Here is a 27,951-nt window from a genome sequence, read left to right on the forward strand (position 1 = left end):
TATAATGAAAACGAGGTCAATGCATCGGGAAGATATAACAATTATAAGCACATACGCACCCAACAATAGAGATGCCAAAATACAAAAAGCCAAAAAGTGACAGATTTGAAGGGAGAAACAGACACTTCAGGAATAATATTAGGAGACTTCAATCTTCAAATATGAATAGTGAATAGAACGCCTAGAGAGATGATCAAAAAAAAAAGACTTAAACAACACCATAAACCAAGTATACCTAAGAGATATCTATAAAACACTGCATCCAACCATAACAAAGTGCACATTTGTAAGTGCACATGGAACATTTTCTAAGACAGACCATATCCTAGGTCATAAAACAACCTAAAATAAACTTTAAAGGAATAAGTCTGCACAAAATATGTTCTCAGATCACACTGGAATAAAATTAGAATCAATAACAGAGGCATATTTGGGAAATTCAAAAATATGTGGACAGTAAACAACATACTCCCAAAACACCAATGAGTTACATAATAAATTAGAAAATACTTCAAGATGAATGAAAATAAAGGCACAATATACCAAAATTTATGGAATGCAGCTAAAGCAGTATTTGAGGAAAATTTAAAGCTGTAAATACCTATATTAAAAAAGAAGAAAGATCTCAAATCAATAACCTAGCCTTCCACCATAAAACACTGGAAAAAGAAAAGCAAACTAAACCCAAAGCAAGCAAAAGGAAGGAAATAATACAGACTAGCGCAGAAAATAATGAATAGAGAATAGAAGAGAATTCTAGAGAATAGAAGTCCAATAGAGAAAATCAACAAAACAAAAAGTTGGCTATTTGAAGAGATCAAACCTTTACCTTTACAAAACTGACAAACCTTTACCTAACCTTTCCAAGAAAATAAAAAGAGAAGATTCAATTACTAAAATCAGGAAGGAAAGAAGGAACATCATTAATGACCTTACAGAAATAAAAAGGATTATAAGGGAATACAATGAATAATTGTATGCCAACAAATTAGATAATCTAGATGAAACAGATAAATTCCTAAAAAGGCACAAACTACTTAAACTGACTAAAGAATAAATAGAAAAACTGAATAGACATATGACAATTCAAGAAACTGAATTAGTAATCACAAAGCTTCAAACAGAAAAAAGCTTCACTGATGAATTCGACCAAGTATTTAAAGAAGAATTAATGCTAATTCTTTACAAATGCTTCCAACAACTGAAAGAGGAGAGACTACTTCTCAACTCATTCTATGAAGCCAGTAATATACTGAGGTCAAGTCACACAAAGGCATCAAAAGAAAATAAAATTACACCTCAATATCTCTTATGAATGTGAAGACAAAAAAATCCTCAACAAACTAATAGCAAACTGAATCCACCAATATATGAAAAGGATTTTAACTAACATCATAGTTAAAGGTGAAAGACTGAATGCTTTCCCCCTAATATCAGGAACAAAACAAGAATGTCTGTCCTCATCACTTCAGTTCGACATTATACTGGAAGTTTTAGTCAGTGCAATTAGGGGAGAAAAAGAAATAAAAGAAATCTAGACTGGAAAGAAAAAAGTAAAATTATATTTGCAGATGACATAATTTTGTATATAGAAATTCCTAAGGAATCCACTAAAAAACTACTATAACTAATATATTAGTTCAACAAGTTTGCAAGACACAAGGCAACATACAAAAAACAATTGTATTTCTACACAGTAACAATAAACAAACCAAAAATGAAATTAAGAAGCAATTCCATTTACAATAGCATCAAAAAGAATAAAATACTCAGGAATAAATTTAACAAAAGAAGTGCAAGCCTATACTCTGAAAACTATAAAATATTGTTGAAAGACATTAAAGAAGACCTACATAAATGGAAGGACATCCCACTGTTACGAATCAAAACACTTAATATTGTTAATATGGCAATACTCCCTAAATTGATCTACAGATTCAGTGCAATTTCACCTACCAAAATCCTAGGTGCCTTTTTTTGCAGAAATAAAATCTGATTCTAAAATTCACATGCAAATTTCTGGGACAAACAATAGCCAAAACAATCTAGAAAAAGAAGAACAAAGTTGGAAGACTCATATTTCCCAATTTCAAAACTTACTACAAAGGTACTATAAACAAGACAACGCAGGGTATTGGCATAAGGCAGATATACAGACAACGGAAATTCTCAGATTTACTTTCAATTCGTTTTTGACAAGCATACCAAGATAAATCAATGGGGAAAGAACAATCTTTTCAAAAAATGGTAAAAAGAATGCAAAAGAATGAAGTTGGACCCCTCCTCACACTACATATACAAATTTCCTCTAAATGGGTCCACAGACCTAAACATAAGAGCTAATACTATAAAACAGAAGAAAATATAGGAGTAAACCCTCCTGATCTTTAATGTGGCAATGATTTCTTAAATATGACATGAAATAGAGCAAGAAAAGAAAAAATAGATAAATGAGACATCATTAAAATTAAAAATGTGTGTTTCAAAGGAAACTATCACAAAAATGAACAGACAACCAAAAAAATGGGAGAAAATTTTTGCAAATCACATATCTAATAGGGAACTTATAACCAAAATTTATAAACAACATTTATAACTCAATAATAAGAAGACGACCCATTTTTTTTAAATAGGCAAAGAATCTGAATAGACATTTTTCCAAAGTAGATCTACAAATGGTCATTAAGCCCAGGAAAAGATGCTCAACATCATTAGCCATCAGAGAAATGCAAATGAAAACCACAGTGAGCTTACAACTCAATGATAAAAAGACAACCGAATTTAAAAATGAGCAGAGGGTTTAAATACACATTTCTCCAAAGAAGATAGACAAATGACCAATAAGCACATTGAAAGATGCTCAACATCATTATTCATTAGAGAAATGCAAATAAAAACCACATCACACCCACTAGAATGGCTATCATGAAAAAGAGAAATAATTAAGTGTTAGCAAGGATGTGGAAAAATCAAAACTCTTAAACACTGCTAGTGGGATTGTAAAATGGTGCAGTCACTGTGGAAAACAAGTCTGGGAGTTCCTCAAAAACTTAAACACAGAGTTACCATATGACCCAGAAATTCCACTTCTAGGTATATACTCAAGAGAGTGAAAACATATGTCCTCACAAAGCTTATACACAAATTTTCATAGCAGAAACAACCTAAGAGTGGAAGTAACCCAAATGTTCATCAACTGATAAAATGTATAAAGTGTGGTATAGCCATACAATGGAATATTTTAGGCAACGAAAAGAAATGAAGCACTGATACATGCTAAAACATGAAAAAACTTTGAAAACATTATGCTAAGTGAGAGAAGCCAGTCACAAAAGGCCACATATTATATGACGCTACTTTTATGAAAAGTCCAGAATAGACAAATCCATATAGACAAAAAGTAGAACCAGGGGCTAGGAGGAAGTAGGAATAGGGAGTGCTGCTAATCAGCCTGGGGTTTCTTTTTGGGGTGATGAAAATATTCTAAAACTAATTGTGGTGATGCTTGCACAACTCTGTGAGTATAATAAAAACCATTGAATTGTACACTAAATGGATGAATTGTATAGTAAACGAATTATATCTCTATAAAGCTGTTTTATTTTTTTAAATACCATTATAATGCTGGTAATTAAACAAAGCAGAAAAATAGAAATAAGTAAAAATAAAACTAAATATAAAAAATATTTTTAGGGGCCGGCTCCGTGGCTTAGCGGTTAAGTGTGCGCGCTCTGATGCTGGCGGCCCGGGTTCGGATCCCGGGAGCGCCCCGAGGCACCGCTTCTCCGTCCAACGTGAGGCCGAGTCCCACGTACAGCAACTAGAAGGATGTGAACCTATGACATACAACTATCTACTGGGGCTTTGGGGGGAAAAAACTGAATAAATAAAATCTTTAAAAAAAAAAAAAAAAAAATATTTTTAAAGATCTACTAAAGAATATGCCTTTAGTGGAAACTCTAGAAGTTACATTTCATTCAAGGCTGTTTGGCAGCAATAACTAAAGGAGACATACTATTCATTTTCTAGTACAATCCAGGGGTGACTATGTTAATACTTTAGAAATCCCTCATAGTCATATTCCTGTCATCTAAGTGTTGTCAGCATGCCAGAGGAATAAGGAAGTGAAAATAAATTACCATTTAGTGAGCAGGAAACCCCACAGAGAACCACATTGTGGCTGTGAAGTGACTACATGTTCCTGGGTACAACCAGACAGAATCAGAGAATGGGCTGTGCAGATTCAAGGTAGGAAACCTCCATTCCACATCTAGAGCTCCAGTGGAGCCCTACTGCCATGACGATACAAAACAGTGTGTCCCTTCTCCTCAAATCTGGGATAAATGGAATGGTACTACCTCTTTACGTCAATGGGTATAACAATCCATCACTCAGAATCCTTAGTAAAAATATATTTGAGGAAAAATGGGTAATTCACTGACATTGTTAAACAATCTGCCCTAAAATTTCATCATAATTTATTGGAAGAAGTAGATTTAAAATGATATGTAGACTTTTAGAAATCAAGTAATATTTATATTTTAACTAAATTTTTCTAGAAATTAACAGTAGAATGATTTTTATTTTTTTATGACCATTCAGAAACTGTTTTAAATTTATTTAGTTCTTTTAATAAATTTACGTAACTCTTTCACAAGAACAATTTGTGATGATTTTCCTGTAAAACTAAAACAAGTATGCCTCTCACCAACAAAGGCACAAGAAAAGGAAGATTCTACTTAAGACTTAAGACTCAGTTATAGTGAGAGGACAAAGTATAATATAAAATTATTGAGTCTTCACTTTTACTCACTTTCCATATTCACTGTGTATTTCTCCACTCTCACTGGCTCAATGTTCTTTTCTTATACTTTCTCATCCTCCATTCATTCATGTATTCAAAAACTCATTAAAACTAAAACCTGAACATTAGTGGAAAAAGTAGTGAAATCTGAATAAAGTGTGGACTTTAGTTAATAGCATCGTACCAGTGTTTACTTCTTAATTTTGATCATTGCACTATGGTCTTGTAAAGCGTTAACATTAGAAGAAACTGAATGAAGGGTATAGGAACTTTCTATACTATTTTTGCAACTTTTCTATAAGCATAAAGCTGTTTCAAAATTTAAAACTTGAAAAGCAGAACCTGAGTTATTTCTTTAAAAAATAAAATATGACAATTTTGAAACGGCAGAAATGTCACAGGGTGAAGGGTATAGGAAAATTTCTGTACTATTTTTGCAACTTTTCGATAAGTATAAAACTTTCAAAATTAAAAAGTTGAAAAGTAAAACCTGAATTAAAAAATAAAATTTGACAGTTTTGAAATGGCATAAATGTTTTAGTGGTTTCTATTTTTAGAAAATAATGCAATCTAGAGAAGGAGAAAAAAAACAAGCAGCTACCCGTAAAGGTGTTCTCGTTTCCTGTACATCACAATCTCCTACATTATAAATTAAGAATTTAAAAAGATTATTTCCCAGACACAATTTAAGACTGTTTAACACTTTCATTCATTTCTCCATACCTATTCTCACTACTTTCAGAGTCTGCCAAGTGAAACAGATTTTTAAAAAGAAAGAAAAGAAAGGAGGAAGAGAGAAAGAAAAAGTATGTGTTTTTCTAAGTTGTTATTCAAAATCTTATCTTGTTAAAAAGTATAAAAAAACTTTAAATCAATTCTGGCAGATGTTCAATAAAGAGGCATGAATTTGAAAAGTCACCAAGCATTTTTCTCTTTAGTTATATTACTCAGCCTAATTACTTCAAAAAACAACAAAAATGTTAAAACTTTTTTTTAAGTAGTTCGCTTCATTTCCAAAATAAAAAATTATCCTAAAATGTATCCATGTCTCTAGGTCATATTTTTATTTCACACTGAGTCATTCGTTATACTAATGTAATCTACAGAAAATTTTGTTTTTACCATAGGGCACATGAATTTTTTAATGATCTATCTTCTGAAATATGAATTCTTCCACTATTTACCAACTGCGTAACCTTTTTCTCAGTTGTCAAATGCAGGTAATGATAAAATCTACCTCATCAGTTGGTATGAGAATTAAATAAGAAAAGGTGTATAAAAGCACTCTATGAATGCAAAAGGCTGCAAAAATGTGACTTTTTATACGATACTTGGTGTGGCATTAGGAGATCCATCAATAAGATTTGGCAACAGTTCAGGAGAGAGAGACAAGATGAGAACCTCAATCAGCAAAAGAGAAGAGGAGATGGATGGACTCAAAAGATGCTTAGAAATTTGAATTCATATACTTTGATTATTGATTGGGTGAGGAGAGATTAAAAATGAAATCAATTTGGGAAAAAATCAACAGGAAATTAAGTTTCTTAATATGAAGGTGATATTTTGATTATGAAAACCACCATAAGTATGACTTGCAGCCCTAAATAGTATAAAAAGTATCTTTAGCAGAAGTACAAAGGGCAGCATGGAGAACAAAAAATGGTATATTCAGATCAAATAAGGGTTTTGGTGCACAAGAACAGAGTCACCACAGTCACTGTCTTCACACCTCATGAGCATAGACTCTGGAACTACACAGCATCTGAACCTTCTGTTTCAAATACACAATCTACTCAAACCACTCATTGGTGCTAAAAATATGCTTATAGCGACATTCACATATAAATTTTCACAAAGTAACGTTATAAGGGAAATTCCATTTGACAGCTAAAACACAGAACTCAAGGTTGTAGATTCTACTTCAAGGTGCTTTTACTTTCTCACCTATAAATAGGCATAACAAAATCTCTCATCACAACCCCCCCATGTGCCTCAGTGACACTATGGAGTCCTCCAACCTAAATCACATCCTTTTAAGACTTGAAAGGATCCTGTAGTTAAGTCCCCTTATCAGTGAAGGTAGAGAAGCAAGAAAGAGTACATTTGTTATGAGATCAGTCTCTGCTACTTACTGTCAAACAGATCCCTGATAAGATGGAGAAAAGAGTGTTAGCACTGTAATGCACCAAACTTAAGCTATTAGTGTTGGATAATACTGACAAGAGAAAGGTCTTCAGATATTTCATCCAGAGACTAGAACAGGAAGATCATTTTTCTTCATCACATCCTGAAAGACTTAAAGTCCCAACCCATCCCTCACCCATACACCTCCATCTCAACCTCAACAAAGTACAAGTCAGAAGCCAACAACATGACAAAATGGGATGCCAGAAGGAGGGAAGAAAAAGAAAGACTTGAGAGGATGGGGGAGAGAAGACCAGAGAGTCTTTCCTCATGATGAACTTGCCACATCAGATAGGCAACTCATGAGAAAATCTAACAAACTGATTTGTGCCATTCTCTGGATCTCATGTAAATGCTTGCTTACCTAATATTACGCATTTCTTTCTAACAATAAATCAAAACTTTCTGCCCTTCCAAACATTAAAGGTACACCTTGGAGGTATAAGACTTATAAAATATAACATTCTATAGAGCACTTTAAAAGCAGTATCTAACTAACTCTTTATACAACTCTTAGAAGTAAGCAATCCTTGTTATAGATGAGGAACTGAGGAAAAGTTATGTTAAGTAAATACTATTGTAAGATGTTACAATCCTTTATCAGCTAAGTCAGATGAGACCCCAAATCAAGTGACCCTGAATCCACTCCCTCTAACACATTGCTGGATTCAATTGCCTTCCTTAACTCTTCAGGACCAGGTTTGGATTCTTAAGTATTTTGCATTTAGTAAACCAGGACAAAGCTTTGCTTCAGGTCTTATGCATGTCCATACGTTATGTACAACTTCATGCTTTTCAAAGTGCTTTAACATACGCTATTACATTTAACTTTCAACAATAATTCTATAAATACCAATGTTATCCCCATTTTACAGATTATAAAAGAAAGATTTAGATGATAAATTAACTTGTCAAAGTTACAGAGAGCAAATGGTCCAACTAGAACTAAAACTCAGGAATTCTGACCCCAAAGCTTGTTCTTTTCACTAGCATCTTGCTTCCATATATTATTTTATTATAATTCCAGTATTCATCATCTTTCCTTTTCATATAATCACTAAAGAGCAAAACTTTTAAATGTGTGAGTTGATTTGTCCTTTCTACAACTGCAATTAAGAAATGATCGGTCCTAATATGGGATGGTTTGTTCTATGAAATTCAAGTGAATGGCAAGCAACCTAACGCACCTACAGAGAAACATAGTTTTATCACTCTGAAAAATGTAAACCAAAACATTTTTCAGAAAATAACTGGAAGAATACATTCATTGGGAGGCCACTAAATTAAAAAGCAGACATAACTACAAATTTTCAAAGATGCATTAACCAACCAGTCATACTATTTTCTTGTCCAGTAATTAAATACCATCTAAATCATTTTGAGTTAGCTCCCACAGTGAGATGCCGAAAATATCATCCAGCCTGGCTGTCCTCCTGAGTTTAAATGGGGTAAGAGTGGGAGAAAATGGAATGGATGGCTGGGGAATTGCGATATTTTAAGGGATGGCCTAAGAAATAATTTGAAAAATTATTTTATTTCTTTCCATGTTGTTCAAGAAAAAGTTTCCTAGATATAGTTTCTGTGCTATAGCTTTCTGTGCTAATGGATCAGAGAGAAGCAAAAACAAATCTAAAAGTCAATGTCTCTAACTTCTAAGACAAAACAACATTCATACCCACTAAGATCCGCATATAATCAATCCTATATTTTACAGGCCTCCTCTGAACTCAGTCTTATATATTCCAGAAGGGTGATCCAGACCTTTACTCCAGACCTTAGTCAGGAATTGTCCATATCTGGTACGATTTAGGTAAGCTATACCTAGAAGAAACAAAACAGATGAACTCTTGAGGACTTTTCCTAGTCTATGATTTTACCTATTTCATTTAATTTTCATTTTTCCATCAGTAAATGATATCTCAAAGACCTACACTATAGACTCTGAATGTAATTACTTTTGATAGAAAAATATTTCTACATCAGTGTTCCAAGTTATCCAGTACAATTCTTCCTGAACCCTCCAAGATAAACTGGATAGAAACACTCTAGGTAGCTGTGGTGACCACATGCATGGAGTTGCTAGATAAGCCAAATAGAAGCAGGAGATCATCTGGTAAAAAAAATAAAAATAAAAAATATTTTAGTCTTATTTAGTTACGTCAAAAATTAGATAGAACCAGTGGCCCTGCCTATTAAGGCGAATCTTGGTGCACGATAATAAGCCATTGTCACATAGGAGAACATTTATCTTTCTGCTCTCTGTGAGAATGCATTCGTTTTATCCAAATGGATTATCAAACCGTTAAGACAAAGGCTTAAAAAGGTCAGGAAAAAATGGTGAAAACATATCCTTTTTACCTGCTCAAAATTGCTACCTAATGTGCCAAGAGAAATCTGCTATGTCCCGTTCATCCTGATTCTTTATTTGGTAATTAGGTTCAGACACTAATAGTAAAGAAGATTTATATTGAGATCATAAAGCTTAGTCCATAACCAATTTTTACCACAGACAAAGCCAAGAAAAGATCAATTAAAGTTACACAAACTCCACTGTTTCTAAAGATTTCTCCACAAAGTGGAAAAATTTGTGCCTAAATCCCACCTGCTCATTGTGTAGCATCGCAGCCTGTTGAGAGACTGTGGCAGATTGTATTTTCCAGAGATGGCTGGAACTTCTCCCATTCCACAGGCCCTCCCATAGCTTGCCACTCCCCCCATCAAGAGGTAGAGTCTAATTCCTTTCTCCTTGAGTCTGGGTGAGCTTGTGACATGCTTGTTACAAATAAAATGCTGCAGAAGAGTTAGAGCATGACTTCCACGACTACGTCATAAAACATATATAATGGTGACGTTGCCTTATTTACTGGAGCATTTGTGTTAGTAGAGCCCTGAGCCCTCACATAAACGGTCTGACTGCCCTGAGGCCACATTCTGCAAGGAAGCACAATCCAGCCCATGCAGAGTGACCACACGGAGAAGCCCTGAGATTACATGGAGAGATGACTGGCATCCACAACAGTCTCCAGCCCCCACTGTTCCTCCTTTGACTGCAATTGCCTGAGAAATCCCAAGCCAGAAGCATCCAGCTGAGCCCTTCCCAAACTCCTGACCCATGGAAATTATGAGTTAATAAAATGACTGTTCTTGTTTTAAATCACTAAGTTTCAGGGTAATTTGTTGCACAATAATTGTTAGCAAAATAGAGATCAAGGTTTACAATTGACCAAAAAGAAAACTAGCATACCATGTAGAAGGAATACCTCAGAAACAAAAGGATATAAACTGAAGTTCTCGCCCCACTTTTAGGTGGTCCAATATCCCTCTGAAACTATATGCAAAAATTCTGTGTTAATTTTCTAGAGAGGTTCAATAGCCTTCATCAAATTCTCAAAGAAGTCTATGACTCGTTAAAAATATATTAAGGGGCCGGCCTGGTGGCATAGTTGTTAAGTTCATGCACTCCGCTTCAGCGGCCCGGGGTTCGCAGGTTCGGATCCCGGGTGCGGACCTACGCACCACTTATCAAGCCATGCTGTGGGTAGGCGTCCCACATATAAAGTAGAGGAAAATACATGAATGTTAGCCCAGGCCCAATCTTCCTCGGCAAAAAGAAGACGACTGGCAATGGATGTTAGCTCAGGGCTAATCTTCCTCACCAAAAAAATAAATAAAATAAAAATAAAAATATATTAAAAATGAATTTATAATTTTGGAGACTAGTTTGCAAGTAGTTTGGATGACTGAAGCAAAGAATGAATGTGAGGGAATGATAGGAAATGAGGCTGGACAGAACCAAAGACAAATCATAAAGTCCTGATATCACATTTAACGAGGTTAAGTTGATTTGTTTATTTGTTTTCCTAACTATGATAGGAAATAATTTAAGGATTTCCAGAAAAGAAGTGTCAAGGTCAGTTTTATTAATTATAAATTAAAATTATCACTTTGTAGATTAGATAGGAGTAAGAATCATAAGGTTTGAAATTCGAGGCAGGGAACCAAGTAGGAAATTATCGTAATTATTCATGTGAAAGATAGGGGCCAAAGTAAGTCAACAGCAGTAGGAATAAAAAGAATGAAAAAACAGTAACAAGGGTTAGAACATAGAACCAATCAGACTTAGTAAATGTTTGGATATAAGTTTAGGTTTCTGGGTTTGGGTTAATTGTTCAATTGAGATAGGATAAAGGGAAAGAGAAGTAAATTTGATAAATTTCTTTTTTTGTTTGTTCAGTTTAAGGGGCTTATAGTGTATCCAGTCAAGAGTTGAATATGCAAACCTAGAACCCAAGAAAGAAAGAACAGGGTAGAAGATACAAATTTGAGAGCCAAAACATTACATATGATAGTTAAAACCACGGTAGGGGGCCAGCCCTGTGGCTTAGCAGTTAAGTGCGCGCGCTCTGCTGCTGGCGGCCCGGGTTCGGATCCCAGGCACGCACCGACGCACCGCTTCTCCGGCCATGCTGAGGCCGCGTCCCACATACAGCAACTAGAAGGATGTGCAGCTATGACATACAACTATCTACTGGGGCTTTGGGGGAAAAAATAAATAAATAAATAAAATTATAAAAAAAAAAAACCCACAGTAGGTTTGAAATATTATCTAGGAAGAATATACTCAACAGTGCTATCCAATAGAAATATAATGTGAGCAAACTAAAAATTTTAGTAGTCACACTAAATAAAGTAAAAGGAAAAGGTATAATTAATTTTAATAATATATTTTATTTAATCTAAATATCTAAAATATTATCATTTCAACACGTAATCAATTTTCAAAAATTATTAATGAGAAATTTTACATGACTTTTTTCATAGGTCTTTGAAATCCAATGTATATTTTACACTTACAGCACATCTCAATTTAAACGAGCCCCATTTCAAATGCTTAATAGCCACATGTGACTGATGGCTGCAGTATTAGACAGCACAAAAAAGTGAAAAGAATAGATGAGGTCAAAGCACAGAATTCTGGGCACAATCATCATTTAAAAAGCAGGCTGAGGAAGAGGAGGCCATGAAGGAGACTGAGAAGGAGAGAACAGATATGTAGGAAGAAACCCAGGGAAGACTGATACCATAGAAGACAAGAAGAAAAAGAGCATCAATGAGGGATAGCCAACACTGTCTACTGTCACAAAAGTGAGATAAGAAAGGAAAAGTATCCACTGTAGTTTCCATTAAGAGGTCATCGGTAACCCTCACAAGAGCAATTTCATTGGTGAGGTGGCTATGAAAGCCAGGACGCAATGGATTGAGGAATGAAACAGAAATTACATGCTCTTCTTTCACAAAGCATTAATAGTATCTCATTACTTAGACCAGTGATTCCAAAACCAGATGGATCATCAGAATCACTCAGAAGGCTTTTCAAGAATACAGGTATACAAGTAACACCATCCCAAGTTTCTGTTTCATTAGGCCTAAGACAAGGGAATTGATGTATTATTTAGAGTTCTCTAGGCAATTCTAAAGACTTCTGGTACAGCACAAAATCGGTATCAGTGCTCCTAAACCTGAAAATCCTTAATTCAATCAGCTTCTGAAAGTCTTGTAGGATTGCATCCTATAGCTCTATAGTGAAAAGTTCCTCAACATCTCTTATGCCTCAGGACAGGAATTACGATTTACTAACACAAATGTGAGCTTTATTATTATAAGTTCAAAGTTCTTTTCCAGTGACTATGACTGCAGGCCAAGTATTTAGTACTTTTGCACTTGTTTATCGTCAATATATAAAAAGGAACACTACTTCTAGAGATGAGTAAAAGCGCATTTGACTCTACTGAAAAGTATTGCTTTTACACAAACTTAAATATTATTGTTCCTAATATTTTAGAACTTTTTATGCCAAAAGTGCACGTGTCTCCTCCTCCTTGAACATGTAATGAAAGGCAGAAAATTAAACTATTTTCTCAAAAGTTAATATGGAAACTATTTCTCAGTTATAACTAAACAGGGTTATGGTGCTTGACAGCCAGTCCAGGAGGTAACAATGTGTGAGAAGGATGTGCTTCTTAACTAAGATGAACTGAGCTAAACCTTATTTCCCTTTATTTCCTCAATGGAAATAAGCTGCATGTTGCCTTTAGGGACTCCTTTAAGCATCTCCTTTATAGTCACTGTACCCTGATTTTACTTAGATAAAAATGCTGGAGTGCAGAGTGCACATTGTGATTTGCCCTGGAGTCCAATCTCCCAGGGAAGATGCTAACTCAGAATTTAAGCTCTCATTAAGTTTCCATCAAAATTCTCTATGGTTCAAACAGTAATTCAAGACACTCTGCATCTTTCTCTTTACTATGTAGAATTACAGTATGAATTAAACACTACATCCTTGACTGATCAATCTTTCCCACAAAAGAACTAAAAAAAAAGTTATTTTATTACCTAGTTTCCAAAATAAAACAGTAAATAAAGATTCCTAAAGCTGTAAAAAGCTCTCAAAGCGTCATTTGGTCCAACTTCCTGCCTGTAGGCAGGTAAATTTCTAAATCATCCAGAAGAGATGCTTTTCCCTCTCTCCTTAAAGATCTCCAGAGGAAAGAGAACAGTTAGAAAGCATCTAGTACACGCCAGGCATGCACCTGAAAGGGAAAAAGAACTAGTATTATTTCCCTGGTGTTTGCCCTACACCTTATCTCATTTAATCTGAGTACATTTTTCAGGATATGTGTTAGTATTCTCATTTTTACAAATAAAAAAACAAGGCTCAGAGATGTTAAAGGGGGCTGAGATTTCAAGCCAGGACTGTCCCAACGCCCAGGATCTTCCCACCCCACATGCTAACAGATACTATATGACCTGTTTCTTTATCCACTGCAGGGCTCAATACTCTAATGGTCAAAAAGCTCTTCATTCAGCTAACTAAACCTCTTTTCTGCTGTGAGCTTCTTTTCTCTAATTCATTGCTCTACGAACAATAAAAATAACTGTTCCATATTCTCCAAAAATAATAGATAAAAACAGAAATCAAATAATTTCTTTGCCTTATCTATGGCAAACAAATCCAGTCACTACAGACTTTCCTTGAAGAAACTACTTTATATCCCTAGGATAATTTTGGCCATTCTTCTCAGGATCTTCTCTGATTATAAAACGTTTTTCAAAGGATGATGACTCAAAATGAACACAACACTCTCAAAAGTAACCATTTACTGATATAGAAAAAAAAAAATGGAGGGGGAGTTTCTTTCCTTCATAAGATTTATAAGGCAAAATTATTAGAAAGAAACTTATTCAAACTTTTTTAATCTTTACCTAAAACTGAACATTTTTTCAAATATTTTTACTAGATTTTTCCAGTCACTACCCAAAAATTTTCTATTCACATTTTGTGAGTATGAGGTTTATATGAAGTATTCTACCCAATAGAAAAGATCCTCTTTTTATTTTTAAGTATGTCCCTTAAACAACTCCAAAAGGAATCTCAAATGCCGTAGCTGTTGCTACCATGTATCAACTTCTTATTATGAAACTGAAGTTGAATCCTTCCTGGAACAATTAAAGATTCTAAATTCATATGTAACAAATATTCAATGAACACCAACTCTGTAGTGGGTCTATGTTATACTCTAGGGATACAAAAGCAAGTGTCCCAAGACACTCTCCCTGAATTAAGTCACTTATATTCCAAAGACAGAGATAGACAGATATGCAATTAGCAGCATAATGAAAATTATATAGGAGCATAGAGAAAGAAGTGGCAGATTTTGCCTAAGAAAGCTAAGAAAGGAACTAGGTCATAAAGGATGAACAAAAGTCCTGCATATCCAGTAGTGCTCTCATTAGGGGCACTATTGGCATTATGGAGGGAGAATTTTAGATTCATGAGCCTGTCCCATACTGTAAGGATGTTTACTCATCCCTACCCCAAGCACTAAATGTCAATAACAACCTAAGCATCATCTTAAAACTCCCCTGGAGTGGGGGTGGGGACTACTACCCCCAGATGAAAACCATTGCTAGAGCATAGGATACCTCAAGCTCAGAAATGACATAGTGAAGAGACCATCATCCTACTTCTTCTGTGTTATGGACAGTAGCAGGGGAAGTGAAGTAGAAGGGAGGTGAATGACTTAGTGAATAGGAGCATAGGTTTAAAAGAAAGATTAAAGGAATTAATAAGGTCAAGGAATTTGTGATATAGATTATACAATCAGAGAATAGATTTCAAAATGGAATTTTCACATATAACACAAAATATAAAATGTGGTCATATGAGTTGATCAAATAACTGTCACTGAGTAAAGATAGCCAGCCCTGGTGGTCTAGTGGTTAAGATTTGCCACTCTTATCGCCACAGCCCAGGGTTTGTTCCTGGTCAGGGAACCACAGCACCCATCCATTGGTTGTCATACTGTGGTGTCTGCATGGTGCTGTGATGCAAAGCTATGCTACTAGTATTTCAAAAACCAGCAGGGTCACCCATGGTAGACAGGGTTCAGTGGAGCTTCCAGACTAGACAGACTAGGAAGAAGGAACTGGCCACCCACTTCCAAAAAATTAGCCATGAATTTCTCTATGAATAGCAGCAGAGCTGCTGTCTGATATAGCACCGAGTTGAGAGGATGGCGCAAAAAGACGGGGCAGGGTTCCACTCTGCTGTACACAGGGTCGCTAGGAGTCAGAAGCCACTGGACACCACTAAACAACAACAACAAAAGAGTAAAGATAACTATACAACAGGCATTTGAACATGACTACAGCATGGTTTTACATATAATTTATGTGATGCTCCTACCATCACTTCACAACTTTACAACTACCGTCTAAAAAATGTATTTTCCCGGGGCCAGCCCAGTGGCTTAGTGGTTAAGTTCACGTGCTCCACTTTGGTGGCCCGGGGTTTGCAGGTTCGGATCCTGGGTGCAGACATACACACCGCTCATTAAGCCATGCTGTGGTGGCGTCTCACATATAAAATAGAGGAAGATTGGCACAGATGTTAGCTCAGGGACAGTCTTCCTCCAGCAAAAAGAGGAAGATTGGCACCAGATGTTAGGTCAAGGCCAATCTTCCTCACAAAAAAAAAAAAAATTTTCCCTGTTTTACAGAGGAGGAAACTGAAATTAGACAACTTGTCTAATGTTACATTGAATGACAGAACAAAAGTTCAAACTCAGGTTTTCTGATTCCTGAGACCATCAACGAAGGCATTAAGGAGGTCATCAATGAAGATGTTAAAACTGCTCAAGATAATGACAGGAATTGGACTTAAAAAGAAAACTGGACTTAAAAAGAAGACAAGCCTAGGATGTTTGAAGCTATGAGGGTGGGAAAGAGAGAGTCTGTGCATAGATTTTAGAAGTGGAATGAGTGTTGGCATAAGGTTGTAGAATCACAGACTAGATGTTGGGATGGAGAGCAAGAAGCCTGTGACACCATCCCTACTCTGGAGTTTGCACAAGGTACAATAGCCAAGAATGAACATCCTCCAATTGAGAGGAATTTGAGAGAAGTAAATATTACCCATGTTATGCAAAAGAATGATCTCAATCTATACTCCCTTTATAGGGGTCTATACTGATATTTACACATACTTAAATGTCCTTTTTGTCCTACAACATTTAAGTAAACAGTTTATATTTCCTTTAGTCTTTCCTCTTGATTTTAAAAAAAGGATTTTTTTTTAACATTTCTTTGGAATGTTTCCAATTTGTTGACATTTCTCTGACATTTTTGGTGCTTATAAACCATCTCAGTATTACAGTTCCAGGCGTACCAGTGCTATATATAGATGAACTATAATAATCTTCTTGCTCTGCAATGTGCAACAAGAATGGACACAGCTCAAAATGATACTGACAATATCAAGAGAATCAACGTAAAGAAATAAATTGGTTAAATAAAATGCTAAATAAAAATAATTTATTCTAATTCTGATTGCATTTACTAGATAGTTTAAAGATTTTATTTATTTATTTTTCCCCCAAAGCCCCAGCAGATAGTTGTCTGTCATAGCTGCACATCCTTCTAGTTGCCGTATGTGGGACGCGGCCTCAGCATGGCCAGAGGAGCAGTGCGTCGGTGCGCACCCGGGATCCGAACCCGGGCCGCCGGCAGCACAGTGCGCGCACTTAACCGCCAAGCCACGGGGCCGGCCCGCATTTACTAGATAGTTTAGAAAGATGGTAACAATAACAGCCTCTATAACAAGGACTGTTGACCATTAAGAATCTGCATTCCCAACCAGACATAGGTGCTGAGCCTTCCTCACCCCAAAAAGGGGAAAACACATGCATCCTCATTCCTTAGTCCATGTAATCCCAACATACAATTTTTTAGATGAGAAAATCTTCTAATACTGTGATGATCAAAAGAAAACATCAGGGGAAAATGAGATTGAAAATAAGAGAAAAGATGCAAACCTACAGATTGTAAACATACAATCAGCCTGGTATTTTTTAAGTATTTCATGGAGCCAACCAAAAATAAATCAGCTCTCCTGCTACCATTCTTTTCAATTTACGGATGAGTTCAAACTGAAGAGCATTTCTATTACTATTCTCTTTCAAAGTTTAAAGCAAATATTTTATTTTTATCATACAAAAACTAATGAATCATTAAACATAAATGAATCATTAAACAAATTCCTTGAAAAAGGAATTTTATAGAAAAAAGAACAGGTACATTTTCAAGGCATTTAAATTATAGAAAAGAAACATAGTGATAGAGAATAAAATCAGCATCTTAAACTACAGGAAATTGCATGACATTTTACAGAATAAAGAAATTTTTAGCAAACATTAGATAATTCAGAATAAGACATAATCCTGCAAAAATGAAATACTTTCTCTGAAAGGAGAAACTTATCTCAAATGGGGGGGCTTTTCCTCCCAAAAGAAATATAATTTATTTCTTGAAAAACTGGGATTGTGTGTGTATGTGCACACATGCATGTGTGTGAAGTCTCTTACTGGAACCCTACTTTAGAAAAGACGTTCTGGGGCTGGCCCCGTGGCTTAGCAGTTAAGTGTGCACGCTCCGCTGCTGGCGGCCCAGGTTCGGATCCCGGGCGTGCACCAACGCACCGCTTCTCCGGCCATGCTGAGGCCGCGTCCCACATACAGCAACCAGAAGGATGTGCAACTACGACATACAACTATCTACTTGGGCTTTGGGGGAAAAAAAAAAGGAGGAAGATTGGCAATAGATGTTAGCTCAGAGCTGGTCTTCCTCAGCAAAAAGAGGAGGATTAGCACGAATGTTAGCTCAGGGCTGATCTTCCTCAAAAAAAAAAAAGAAAGAAAGAAAAGAAAAGACATTCTGGAGGACTCTGAGGATTTTTGCACTCTTATATAAATTTCATAGATGACTCTGTCATTTTTTGAGTTTCCTTCCGTTGAGGGGTGAAATGTGAGAAAAACAAAGTAGAACTACATTGTGATATAAATTCTATGGAATAATAGCTGAAATATCAAATAAGATTCAATAATAAATATCAGTAGTGTTAACGATAGTCACTGGGATCGAGTTTCGGAAAAAGGGCAACCTTAATCCCCAGTAAAGATTCCATTCAGCCCTGCAAGTCTTTGCCTCCTACCACACCTTTCTTCAACCTCACCTCACTTCTATTCCTGTACCTTAGGCAACTGCAAGTTGGGAAAATTATTGTGGCAGTATAGAATTTAAATGTTATGGAACTTGACTACAGTTAGTATTAGGGTTAGGGTAAGAAAAAGTACCCAAGTACTTAAAGTAAAAGTACTTAAGTACTTACTAAGTAAAAGTAGTTAAGTATGATTCCTAAGTAAACTTTGAATAAGTAAAAGTACTTAATCAGCAACAATTGGGAAGCGAAGGAAGGAAAGTAGAGGGAAGAAATGTAAGAATGCTAAATAATTCTTATAGCATGAAATCCATACATAACATTTAAAATTGAACATGAAAGTAGTTAAAGAAGCATGAAATGACCCCACTGTCTTAAATGTTTTCACATTCTCTTGTCGCAATCACAAAAGGATCTGTTAGGAACAATTATATTTGTAAAGAAGAAACCTTTAGCTAAATTTGAGCAATACCTTCCATTTCACTTCATTCTTTGTTGCTCTCAAGTTCAAATAAATTTAACACTTACTTGCTTTAAATTAACAAGAATATTATGATCTCATTCATATAAAATTATTTCTATTTATCATGCTATCTGAATATGTCCACATATAAGCATAAACAGATATCTGGAGTGTTGTTCACCAAATATTAGTACTAGTAACTTCTGAGTGGTGAGATTTAGGATAATTTGTTGTTTTCTTCTCCTTTTATTTTCTGCATTGCTTAACTTTCTATAAAAAGTATATATCATTTATAAAAATAATTACTTTTAAAAGTAAAATAAAATAAAATATAAATAAAACGGACCAAGTTATTTCACCATTAACTCTGACTAATCAATGGTCAGCTATGTTTAAGCAGTATCATCCTAGAAAGCTGCATGAATTAAGGGAAAGTTGATTATTTAATCTAGACTTTTTAATCTCTCTTATTAATATATTAATATTTATAATAAATAAATAAGACTAAGAACAAGGAAAGATATTATCCTGATATGTCATAAAAGAGAAAATATGCTTGATATGCCTAAGAACTCATAATCCCTGTAATATTTAATGAGCATGAAGTTCTTCACTAGGCACTAGAGATATAAAAAATAATATGTTGGGAAAATCATTAACTATCAGGGAAATGCAAATCAAAACTATAATGAGATATCACCTCACGCCCGTCAGAATGGCTATAATTAACAAGACAGGAAACAACATGTGTTGGAGAGGATGTGGAGAGAAGGGAACTCTCATACACTGCTGGTGGAAGTGCAAACTGGTGCAGCCACTATGGAATACAGTATGGAGATTCCTCAAAAAATCAAGGATAGAACTACCATATGATCCAGCCATCCCACTGCTGGGTATTTATCCAAAGAACTTGAAAACACCAATTTGTAAAGGTACATGCACCCATGTGTTCATTGCAACGTTATTCACAATAGCCAAGACTTGGAAGCAACCTAAGTGCCCATCAAGGGACGAATGGATAAAGAAGATGTGGTATATATACACGATGGAATACTACTCAGCCATAAGAAATGATGAAATCCAGCCATTTGTGACATCATGGATGGACATTGAGGGTATAATGCAAAGTGAAATAAGTCAGAGGGAGAAGGTCAAATACCGTATGATTTCCTTCATTAAGTAGTAGATAATAACAACAATAAACAAACACATAGGGACAGAGGTTGGATTGGTGGTTACCAGAGGGGAAGGGGGGAGGGAGGAGGGTGAAAGGGATAATTCGGTACATGTGTGTGGTGATGGGTTGTAATTAGTATTTTGGTGGTGAACGTGATGTAATCTATGCAGAAATAGAAGTACAATGATGTACACCTGAAATTTTTACAATGTTATACACCAATGTTACTGCAATAAACATAAATTAAAAAAAAAATAAAAAATAAAAAATAAATAAATAAAATTACAAAAAAAAATAATAATATGTTGGGGAACATATATTTTAACCAATGATCAAATATAGTAGAATTAAGAAAAGGAATGTGGGGCTGGCCCAGTGGCATAGTGGTTGAGTTCGTGAGCTCCGCTTCAGCAGCCCCAGGTTTGCGGGTTCGGATCCTGGGCACAGAGCTATGCACCACTCATCAAGCCACGCTTTGGCGGCCTCTCATGTACAAAGTGGAGGGAGATGGGCACAGATGTTAGCTCAGGGCCAATCTTCCTTACCAAAAAACAAAAAAAAAAAAAGTGTGTGTGTGTGTACACGTGTGTGTGTTAGAAATGGCCACAACTCTAGTTGTTTTATTTACATAAATATTTCAAATTTAAAATAGGTCCTTATTCTCAGACATTGCTAATAGAAGTGTAAACTGGTTCAATCTCATGGAATATCAACATCTGTCAAAGGTACAAATGAGCAAATCCTTTGAGACAGCATTCCTCTTCTAGGGATTTTTCCAAAAGAAAAAATTACACATGTGAGAAATAACATAGGTGCAAGAATATTGCCTGTAGTCTTATGGTAATAGCAAAATAATGAAAAGAAACTAAATGCTTATCAAGAAGAGGCTGGTTAAATAAATTATGGTACATCCATAGATATAGACACAATAAGAGCAAGTGTACTGATACAGAATAAGCTCCAAGATATATGAAGCAAAATAAAATACAATGTAAAACATTTAGTTTATGTAACCTTAAATGTGAAAACTAAAACTATAACGCTTTTAGAAGAAAATCTTCATGAGTTAAGGGCAGGCAAAGATTTCTTAAACAGGACATAAAAGACACTAACTATAAAAGAAAAGATTGATTAATCTGACAAACAAAATTAAAAACTGCTCATCAAAAAAAAAATCATTATCTGGGGTCGGCCCCGTGGCGTGGCGGTTAAGTGCGCGCACTCCGCTGCTGGCGGCCCGGGTTTGGATCCCGCGCACACACCAACGCACTGCTTGTCAGGCCACGCTGTGGCGGCATCCCACATAAAGTGGAAGAAGATGGGCACAGATGTTAGCTCAGGGCCAGTCTTCCTCAGCAAAAAAGAAGAGGAAGATTGGCATGGATGTTAGCTCAGGGCTGATCTTCCTTACAAAAAAAAAAAAAAAATCATTACGATAGTGAAAAAGCAAGCCATAGACTCGAAGAACATATCAGCAATACATATGTCTGACAAATACTTCTACCCAGAATAGAGAAAGAAATCCTATAAATCAATGAGAAAAAGACTAATACTCCAATAAAAACAACAGGGAAGACTCAAACATATAGTTCATAAAGACATCCAAATGGAAACTAAGCATGTGAAAAAAAAGTACATCATTACTCATCAGGAAAATGCAAATTCAAATCACAATGAGATACTACTGCACCCACGAAAATGACTAAAATTAAAAAGACTAGCATTGTCAAGAGTTGGTGAAGATAATTAAAACTCTTGTACATTGTTGGTAGAGTAAAAACTGGTACCATTTTGTAAAACTGGCAGTATACTAAAGCTAAATGACATCTAACCTGTGACCCATGTGTTCCACTCCTAGGTATTCACCCAAGAGAAATGAGTGTGTATGTCCAACAAAAGACATTCAAAAGAATGTTCATAGGAGTTTTATCCATAATAGCCAAAACTAAAAACACCTCAAATGTTCATTAACAGCACAATGGATAAACTGTGGTATATTCACACAACGGAATACTACACAGCAATAAAAACACACCACTGATACACACAACAACTGAATGAACCTCAAAAACATTAAGTTGAGCAAAAGAAGCCAGACATTAAAAAATACATACTATAGGATTCTGTTTATAGAAGTTCAAGAATAGGTAAAAGTAGTCTATAGTACTAGAAGTCAAAATAGTGATTTCCTCTAGGAGGAGGTGGTATAGCTTGGGAAGAGGTATGAGGGAACTTTCTAGGGTGATAGAAATATGCTATATCTTGAACTGAGTGATGTTTACCTAGGTGTATATATTTGTAAAACATCATTGAACTATACCTTAAGATTTTTCACTTTATTGCATACAAATTCTACCTCATTTTTTATGGGATTTTAAAAAATATTGAGAAAGTATACTACCAACTGTGTTTTTTTAAAGATGGGGAAGACTATTTGCTTGCTTTTTAATAGAATATCTCTGAAAGGATGCAAAAGATAAGTGATAGCATTGATTGTCTCTGAGAAGAAGAAGGTGGGGTGGGGACAGAGGAAAGGAGATTTACATTGTAGACTGTTAGATATAGGGTGACAAAGACAAACCTGGTTTATTCCCCAATTTGTTATATAGAGAGCCTTCTTTCACTCTTAAGAGAGTCCTGGTTTGTATAATAAATTATACAGTCAACATACTTACGTTTCTTGTAGATTTAATATTATGTGAATGCATCATCTCTTCAAAATAAAATATAAACTAAATATAATACAGTGTCTTTGGACAGCAATGTAAGAGCATTTTCTCTGTTTTTAATTATTTGTGTTTCCTTAGTTTTTAAAAGGGGAGATAAATATCTAAGAAGCATTGCTTGTAAACTTGATTTAATCCATCCTGCACATATGGGCCAAACTAATCTTATGAAGCACAGCTTTCATCGTGTCACTCCCCTTCTGAAAAACATCCCTAGGTTCACCATGAGCAAACAACATCCCAACTTCTTTACTTGACCTTGAAGACTTTCCAAAGTACGGCCCCAACCAACTTTCCCCCACTACTCTGAAACCTTAACTCTCAGCTCTTCCATAACTGGTCTATTGCTTTTTCCTAGGTATACTTAATTCCTTCCTGCTTTCCTGTCTTTGTTCACTCTGCCATCTCCACTAGGAATGTCTCAATCCATTTGAGACATTCATCTTTCCATGTACCATTCAACTCAAATCCCACCACTTCCTTTTTTTTTTTTTTTTTTTTTTTTTTTTAATAATTTTATTTATTTATTTTTTCCCCCAAAGCCCCAGCAGATAGTTGTAGGTCATAGCTGCACATCCTTCCAGTTGCCGTATGTGGGACGCGGCCTCAGCATGGCCAGAGAAGCGGTGCGGCGGTGCGCGCCCAGGATCGAACCCGGGCCGCCAGCAGCGGAGCGCGCGCACTTAACCGCTAAGCCACGGGGCCGGCCCCCACCACTTCCTTGAAGTCCTACCCCAAACCACATTTATATCTTACTTCTTTAAGTTATAGTAAGTTCTCTCCAACAGATTCCATATAAGCCACAAATTACATTTTGAAGATTTTATTAACTTAATTTTTTTAAAAACATTTGAAGAGCATTTCTTGTACTGGGCACTAGGACATAAAGTTGAATGAGAATCTGTCCCTACACTGGAAGTTCTCACAAAAACCGCTGACAACTACCACTAAACCAACTCGCCCTCACACATCTGCCCCTCTCAGCTGCTTGCAAAGAACTTACTTCATTGTCAATGTCACATACGTAGACACACACACACACACATTCCCCAACCCCAGGCCTCTAGGATCATAAAACTCAAGGGCTTTCAAGGGTTGTTTATCCTCAAGAAAAAGTTAGAGATCCTCTATCTATTAAGTAGAACATAACGTTCTACTTAATTTTATGCAGTTTTCTATTATTTTCTAATTTTTTCATGAGTATATATCTAATCTAGTCAACTAAATTGTTACTTATAGAATAACTTATTAAATTCCTTATGGTATCTAATACAATACTATACACATATAGTCAATACATCTTTTTTCATTGGTTGATCAATATAATTCTTGATGTTTAAATGGACCATAATTTACAGGTGAATTATTACTTAGAACATGTATTACATATATTTGAGTTATTTACTTTCCAGAATCTCATACTCATTGATTTCATTCCCAATCTCAGCTTCATATCACCTATGCATTAAAAAAAGATAGATAGATAGATAGATAGATAGATAGATAGATAGATAGATAGATAGATACATAGATAGATAGATGTCCCTTTTGAGTAATAACTGGTTAGCATAAGGCCATAAACATGAAAAAAAACAAGGGAATATGATTTTGTTTGAAGCACAAGATTATAATTTAAACATAATATATAAACTTTAATAAGTCATTAATTTCTGTCAGAGTCTATGAAAGAGTATCTGCTGTCTATTTCCACTGCAAAGGGGTTTTTAATAATAACGCCTCTCATAATTTTTCCAAGTGTGATCCACAAAGCATCTCTGTCAGAAGCTTGGGGCCACCATTCAATATGCATATTTGTTGGCTATACCCATAAATCAGTATCCCTGAGGGTAGAGCTGAGGAATCTGCAGATATACAAAGCAACTGCTGATTCTTACTTGCACTGCCTTATATTATACACAAGTTTTTAATTTTATTATTTTATTTATTTTATTATTTTATAGTATATTGTTTTATTTATTATTATTTTATTATTTATATTTTATTTTATAAAAGACATTTTATTTGCTCTTTACAATATCTTGAACAGGAAGTGTGTAAGCATCACTTCCAGATGCACGTCACTGAAACACAGAGAAGCTATATAATATGTTCACATAGCACAGTGCCAGGTATTCATTTATTCATTCATTTGGCATATGTTTATTCAGTGCTTACTAAGTGCCAGGCTCTGCTCTAGGCATAGAGATACAGCAGTGACCAAGCAAAGATCATTGTCTTATGAGGCTTATATTTTCTTGGGGCCCATTTTAGGTAGCCAGTAAACATTACATAGGAGAGAATTAGATAGAGCCAGGCCTCCAGACTCTTAGCTGAGTGCTTTCTTTCCACACCAAATGGTCCATGCACTACACTGTAACATATCATATCAATAGCATGCACAAGCAAGATGCAAATACAATAAAAATCAGGATTCATTCTTCAGGCAGCATGGAGAGTGGGTATAGTACAGGCTGTAAGGAGTAAAACAGATCTGGGTTCAAAGTCTGGCTTTAGCACTTTACATACCTGGGCACTCTGGACAAGTTATCTAAGCCTTTAAGCTTCAGTTACAGAATTTATCAATATCTACCTGGAAGGGTCAATGTGAGGGTGAAAACATATAATAGCATATGGAAAACATCAAGCATGGGTGTAGCACGGTGTAGGTACTCAGTATCGGTTCTCTTTTTCTTCGTAATCAAATATGAATCTTATCTGACAACACCACAGCATACCTAAAAGGCTAGATTTAGATTTAGTGAAAGTCAGCTGTAACTAGTTTGCTTAAATTATAAAGCCTGCTTTCATAAATTTTATTCTACATTATACATTTAGGTGATGGCTTTTGGGATAAAAATGGCATTATTACTCCATAATAGAAAAAACATGCATTTTGAGTTTTTTCACCATAATATCAGTCTATTCTTTGGGAACATCACTCATTTTCCAAGCAGAAATATATTAGATCATCACTAAAAATGTGTATATATGATAATGTAACTTCTCTTCTCATCAAACTATTAAGTAGTATAAGTCCATAAACAATAAGTTCAGCCACCACTCCCTGCCTCTCCAACCTCATTTTTTTTTTTTTTTGTGAGGAAGATCAGCCCTGAGCTAACATCCATGCTAATCCTCCTCTTTTTGCTGAGGAAGACCGGCTCTGAGCTAACATCTATTGCCAATCCTCCTCCTTTTTTTCCCCCAAAGCCCCAGTAGATAGTTGTATGTCGTAGTTGCACATCCTTCTAGTTGCTGTACGTGGAATGTAGCCTCAGCATGGCCGGACAAGCGGTGCGTCGGTGTGTGCCTGGGATACGAACCCGGGCCACCAGTAGTGGAGCGCACGCACTTAACCGCTAAGCCACGGGGCCGGCCCAACCCAACCTCATTTTTCCCCTTCTTTGCTATCTCACAATAATCCAGTGACACTGGACTTCTTTTGGCTCCTCAGACCTACCAGACTCTCCAACATTTAGACGTCATGCATGGTGTTGCCCTCTAGTCACCAGGTTAATGCCTAATTGCATCCCACCTTAAATATCTGGTCCTCGGAGAAACCTTCCCTAACCAACCATCCTGACAATGATAGGCTGCACTACGTAGGGTGATGTGGTGAAGCCTCCTTGATAGAGAAGCCTGGGCTCCAACCAGTCATCTGACAACATGGTGTTATGCTACAGCACAAATGCACAACTGTGCAGGTAGATAAAAGTTCATATGCAACATGATGTAACTGGCAATAGAGCGTATGCATTGGCTAATTTTAAAGAATAGCCAAGGCTTTCAGAAGTGATCCCTCTTGTGGAAACTCTGCTGAGAGGCTTAGGAAATTATAATATATTGCTGATAACAGGGGAAAAAACTCCTTTAAGGGAGACTCCTAGCATGGCCTGATTCTCTTCAATATGCTTTCATCCTTTGCTCTCAAACCACATTTTGCAGAGATCCTTGGAAGTACTATAAGAGACTGAGGCACATTGTTATATATGTTAATAGCATCTTGTACTCATCTTCAGAGCTCTTTTTATTTGTATTCAGTGTTTATTTTCTGTTAATGTTTATTTTCCCCACTTAAGGACTATGCCTACCCTGTTGCCTGAGTAATAATCCCCAGTACCTGCCATAGTTCCTAGAATACAGAGGGAGTACGTGCAATAACCATACATTGGATCCGTGAATTAAATGAGAGATGTGTCCATGTGAAAGAAATATAGTATACGGGAGTTAACTTTATTTAATTTATGTGAAGTATATAAAATAATGCTTGGCACATAGTAAGCCCTCAGTCAATGTTGTTGTTATTTGCTTAGCTAGAACAAAAATCGCCGAGTAGAACACGAGAAAGTTACTGACTAATAAATGATAAGGTTGAGCAGACACTGTATAGTTATCCCTGTCAGAGTACAGTACAGCATACTAAAGCAGCTACAGTAATCCTTCACCTCAGTTGTTTTTGAGTTAATTCATTTTAACATTTGAATATACAAATTTAAAAGTCCCAGATCTTTTCACATATTCACAATTGAGCTCAGTGCTCTTAAATAAAACCACTTACAATAATGTCTTGTACATATAAGAACTTCTGTGGGATACAGCAAAGAGAGATATATCCATGTTCCATTCTTTCCATAGATGGAAAGAAAACCAGTGCCCTTGAATATTTTAAGGAAAGACCACAACCCATTTTTTCTAAAACTTGTGAAAATGAAACAACAAAGTACAAAAGACCTTATATTTCAAGTCACTGAAATCTCAACACCTGCTTTCAAATTAATAAAAAGAGTAAAGACTGTAAAAAAAAAGACTTGAGGCCACTCTGCTTTAGTTTATCCCAACACTGCAGCAACATTTCCTGAAAAATTAACTGAAGGAACACCTACTAGAAAAGGTTTTTTAAACTTACCAATATAATTTGTTTTGGAAATGGATGTCTTTTAGTATTTTTATTTACTAGGCTTTCACACTTTTTTTTTAATTTAACGCTATTCTTATTGTTTTCCCCGAGTCCATTTTCTAAGAATCTTTGATCTAACCAACCAC

The 27,951-nt window shown here is 35.7% G+C and overlaps 1 protein-coding gene across 10 annotated transcripts in view; it reads right to left on the reverse strand.

Annotated features, from left to right (window-relative positions):
- SUGCT (succinyl-CoA:glutarate-CoA transferase) overlaps window positions 1-27,951 on the reverse strand; it is a 750,850-nt gene that overhangs the window by 635,112 nt on the left and 87,787 nt on the right. The gene's annotated exons all lie outside the window — the stretch shown is intronic.

This window comes from Ceratotherium simum, chromosome 1 (genome assembly GCF_057802395.1).
Source record: "Ceratotherium simum simum isolate JZ-2026a chromosome 1, ASM5780239v1, whole genome shotgun sequence".
NCBI lineage: Eukaryota > Metazoa > Chordata > Mammalia > Perissodactyla > Rhinocerotidae > Ceratotherium > Ceratotherium simum.